We start from the raw sequence: 5,646 nt of genomic DNA, 5'->3' as shown, positions 1-5,646 counted from the left end.
GTAGCCAATTATTTGTTTCAGTAGTTTTAAGAAAACTAGAACATAAAATGTTTGTTTTACTTAGTCCACAAAAGAGTTTTTACCTATCTTAGTGTATTTTACATCACATACACTCTCGGTCCGTTGTGGAGTCCATCCCACTGTAGTTGGAGAATGCTGCCATCAGTCGCTTGGTGTAGCACTCGCAGGATTTACCAGGCTCCTGTTTAAACTGATGCATCATGCCCCAGTCCATGCGCAGGAGGACCAGTCTCTGAAGGGCTGTCGCATGGTGAGGCCTGTTCTGCCTGGGGTCCAGCAGGTCACTGGCAATGTCCTTCAACTCACAGTGGGCTTGCGTTCATAGTGGGGTACCGCAGGGTTCGATTTTAGGACCACTATTGTTCCTAATTTACATAAATGATATGGATACCAATATATACAGTAAACTGGTGAAATTTGCAGATGACACCAAGGTGGGTGGTGTAGCAGATACTGAATTAGTGGCTCAGCAGCTACAGCGGGATCTTGATTTAATTAGTGACTGGGCCGATACCTGGCAGATGAAATTTAACGTCGATAAATATAAGGTACTCCATCTAGGGAGCAGAAATATAAAGTACAGGTATTTCATGGGTGTCACTGAAATAAAGGTAGCTGATCATGAGAAAGACCTTGGTGTGTATGTTGATGCTTCCATGTCCCATTCTCGCCAGTGTGGGGAAGCAATAAAAAAGGCCAATAGGATGTTGGGGTATATCTCCAGGTGTGTGGAGTTTAAGTCAAGGGAGGTAATGCTAAGATTATACAATTCCTTGGTGAGACCTCACCTAGAATATTGTGTGCAGGTTTGGTCACCATATCTTAAAAAGGACATTGTGGCCTTAGAAAAGGTGCAGCGTAGGGCCACAAAAATGATTCCTGGTCTTAGAGGAATGTCATACGAGGAACGGTTACTTGAGCTAAATCTGTTCAGTCTCAAGCAAAGGAGATTGAGGGGGGACATGATCCAGGTATATAAGATTCTAACAGGTTTGGATGCTGTTCAACCAAATAGTTACTTCAGCATTAGTTTAAATACACGAACTCGTGGCCATAGGTGGAAATTAGCGGGAGAACATTTCAAGCTGGATTTAAGGAAGCACTTCTTTACGCAGCGTGTAGAGTATGGAATAGTCTTCCTGATAATGTAGTGCAAGCTGAATCCTTGGGTTCCTTTAAATCAGAGCTAGATAAGATTTTAACGACTCTGAGCTATTAGTTTAGTTCTCCCCAAGCGAGCTTGATGGGCCGAATGGCCTCGTCTCGTTTGTATAGTTCTTATGTTCTTATGTTCAACTCCTTCATCTACAGTGTCAGATGAGCAAACCTTATCTCCCCCTTGAGGATTTGGACATACCAACATAGGGGCAAGAATTTCTGCTACCTCGTCCTGCTGCCTGAGCGTTTCGCCACGGCACTTCTTCACCGAGAAGGAGGTAGAGTCGGGTGCTGAATGGTTATGATCCTCGTCTGCAGGGGGGAGAGGGGAAGGGGCAGGGGAACCACTGGCTACTCCTCCCTCGGTGGCATAAGGAGGAAGCTGCTGTTTGGGCAGCAATGCTTGGGCAGGAGCCACACAGTTTATTTCTGGGTATCTAATTAGCGGACACCATTAGGTCCCTTCAGGGGCTCCACAGACAAACTCATTGACAAAATAGAATTGTCACAGAAAAATTCTTTGTCACATGCTCAGTCGACATGGACTGTGTGCTATTTACATATTTTTGGCACAAACGAAATCTCATATGCATATCGATGTATCTTTGGCACAAGTGGACCTCCATCACTTTAAAGAGGGTAAACTCTGATCAGGAAATTTACGACGTCAGAATAAACGGATTTTTTAACAGAAGTAACTGACATGCCCTAATAAGGAAATGCATACAATCAGAATACAATATCTGTGGTTTTTAACAGTGGTAACAATCTGATAATGAAAGGAATCAGATCAACATTTCTATAGCATGTAACAGAGCTTGCTCCCCTCCAGAACTCATTGTTCCAGTAGTTATCTGAAATCATCTGCAGGAGCTATTCTTTTATTTGTATATTAAGCATAATTATTCATGAATATTATTGATTATGTTTATTTGTTTAATGTTTTTATTTATTCGTATTTATTGTTTATAATATAATGTTATATAGTATTGCAACACTTGAAACGAGAGGTACTTGCCTGCCTTAGTGATATTTACTATTGTCTAAGTGTATTCCCACCTCTAAGTGTATTCCCACCTGTAGGAGGCAGCAATGGTTGTTATAAAGGTGCTGAGATTACGCGGCTCAGGGCTGAAGGTGCAAAGTGAAACAGTCATTGACCGTATTTGCCATGTGTGATGGTGTCTGCATATCGGCCCTTTTGCGCCAAACAAACCAGTTCAAAGTACTGTGTGTTAAAATATCATATGAATAAATCCTCTCAAGAACTAAACTCAATATCGTATCCTCATCATTCAACGCGTCTGACTTTTGCACCTCTTACCACAAGGCAGTGGATTACATGGGGAAATTACAAACAAGGAGAATTTAATCTGTTTTTCCTCTACATTGTCGTTATTCAGAATATTACAGACTATGAACAAAAACGGACAATGTAAGAAAATAAAAAAATGTGTATGACAGAAAGCTAGAGTATTTTTGCAATGGTGAGCACTAGCTGGTTTATGTACTAGCTCACACTCAAGAAACAGCATAAATGCTACTCATACACAGTTGGGGGGCAGGGGTCAGTCCTTGTGCCTGTAATGAGGTCACCAGATGAAACTAACCCAGCCTCAGCACGTCTGTGGGTCCTTGAGCAAGGCCCTTAACCCCCAGCTCCCTGGGCGCCCCAACAGGTAGCTGCACTTCGCGGACAACTTACTCCACAAAGAGTAAGTTGAGGGAGACATAAAAAACACAATTTCCCCACGGGGATTAATAAAGTCCATCCATCTATGGAATATTATTTAGCACTATATAACGCAGAATATAAGAATTACGATTTTATAAAAAGTATGCCAAATATCCATGATATAATCATTACAATGTAAACATTATAATGTAATCAACACAATGGAACCAACTGAGTATGTATTTGCACCTTTTGTTAGTCTGAGTTTCTGTTAGCTACTTTGTTAGTCCTGAATCTATGAATATTCACATTTTTATCGCGTATATTTTATCACTATGTAAAAGGACAAATATATTATCAACCTTTTAGTGAGACAATGTGTAAACGGCTGAAACTACCAAGGTTTACTACTGAAGGAAGGGATTCACCTGAGTTCACCAAAAGTTCATGGCTGAGTATTTTATAAAAAACCAAGTGGAGCTGCTCGCGCCACTATTATGTTCAACCGAGAGGCCAAACGGTAAAAGAAATGACTGTCAAACTTATCACCTAGGGGTAAATATAAATCTATACAAATATCACCTGCATGCACATTACTTCTTTTACAATAACCAACTCCTGATCCATACTGTTAGTCGTGAAAAAAATAACTATTGTGTACATAGAGGCCCTGTGTAAAAAGATAACTGCCAAGGAAAAGATCAAAAACATTTATTTCAAGGATTCAAAGTTTTTATGGTCATGTACAGTGTACAGTGCAGTTCTTATTTGATTAACTTGAATGTCTTCACAGACAAGACGATTAAACAATTAAAGCAGCGCAACATTATAGTAACTAACAACAAACAAAGCTCACGAGTACTATTACAATATTCATATCATTTATTTAAATTTAATTTTACCAAGTAAATTAATTGAAAAGCAGTTACCGCTTTACCTGCTTCTCGGAGAAATAGCAGATATACAAACGTCATGTATGTAACTAAAATCTTAAGCCAATAAGGGCATAGTTGTGTCGTAATGGAGGCGGATCCAGCCTGTGCAGCCTGCTAAGAGGTGCTGCCTGATGTGTCTTGCTCTCCGCGGAGTTTTGGTACCATGTGACATGGTGACGTAATGCAACGGGCGATAAAAAATATAACCATGATGCATTGCGTCAGGACCAGAATGCATTGCTTTAAGCTAGCGCTGTATGTGGGTGCATGAAGTGGAAAGCACCCAATAATAAACATAACATTTTTTAAAAAATGTTTTCTTCACCGGTGCAGTGAATTTAAATAAAGAGCTATGATGGTGCTGCAAATGGCTTTGCATAGTAGTTAGTAGTAGCATTAGCCGCTGTGTGCGGCATTAGCTTTCTACAGTCCTTACAGATGGTTCGTGTTTTGTCTGTCTCCCTTTCGCCATTTATATTTTCCGCCGGGCACCCGAAATGCTGACACACAAAAGATTCAAAAGTGTCTGGGGTATCGACTATAGTAATTTAGTCAGATGCCGACATATTTACAGCAGCTCATTTGCAGCGCATTCGTGAAACGGCTTTTCGCTCCAACGAGAAATCTCGTCATGTTGTAATATCGCGAGATCTCGTGACACGCGTTTCACTCCCACTTCTTAGTAACAGTCATGATTTGATAAAGTGACAACCTGCGTAATAATTGGTAATACATAGAGTTTGCTATTGTTCAGGCTAGCAGACTGTTATGGCTTGAGGTTAATGGTGCCTGTTACTTGTGAATTTTCACATTTGCAGGGATCTTCTGCCTCGTGAACGTGAAACGGGTAATTATGCTAAAAGAAGAAAAAAGCAGAACTGCAATGTGTGTAAGGCTGGTGCTGATTTTTCAGTCTGAACACAGTAAAATTTATACAAATTACCTGTATTCAAACTTGTATTCTTTATATAGTTTGGTTAATTACTATTTAAAAGTTTTATCTGCGCTCCATTGTATAACTTATATTGGAGACTTGTATGTACTTTTCGATTGGAAATGGTTAGCTGTATACAGGGGCGCCGCTAAGGGGGGGAAAGTTGGGACAATTCTAAGGGCCCACGCCCTTTAGGGGCCCCCAGAGATCTGAATGGGTGTGGTAGGGGGGCCCAACCTCATATTTTGTCATAGGGCCCAAAATTGCTAGCGGCGCCCCTGGCTGTATATACTTTGAATATTTTTATGATTAATTTCTTTGTTTATTTAATTTGGCAACAGATCTGCACTTTTAGCAGTATTGCTGTCAATTTTTGTGAAAGTTGTTACTAAATAAAACAAAAGAAGCAGACTTGTGTAAATCCTATATTGGTCGTGTATTCTTCCTGTAGCGTAGTGACAGCTTTTTGTACGGAAGCCGTGAACGGCTGTGCTTGCAAATATATTTTCTTCTGAATAATTAGAAGGATAAGCATATTTTGTCGCCGCCGCGAGATAGTCATGCCATACACAGCTCTGCTCGTTTTTGTACTGTAACCGTGTTACTTAATTTGCAAATCCATGAATTTAACGTTGACATTAAGTCAACATTGACATTGACAACGTTGACATTAAGTGTTGCACCTATCTAGTGTTTTACCGTGAAGGGCATGTTATATCTTGTCTCTAAGTCGCACTATGGTCCAGGGGAATGCTATGTCATATTAGAACATGTGTCGATGATGTGGCAATATAAATATTTTAGAATACTGTCAGTTTTAGTTTCAGAAATCCATCATTTGAGAAAAAAGGCCAGTCACGACAAATATATATGGAATATAACAACAGAGGTTAGCTGTATTTGTTTAAGTGTAAAGATGCACA

The sequence above is a fragment of the Brienomyrus brachyistius genome, unplaced genomic scaffold (assembly GCF_023856365.1).
Source record: "Brienomyrus brachyistius isolate T26 unplaced genomic scaffold, BBRACH_0.4 scaffold717, whole genome shotgun sequence".
Classification (NCBI taxonomy): Eukaryota; Metazoa; Chordata; class Actinopteri; order Osteoglossiformes; family Mormyridae; genus Brienomyrus; species Brienomyrus brachyistius.
This window is presented reverse-complemented; position numbering follows the sequence as displayed.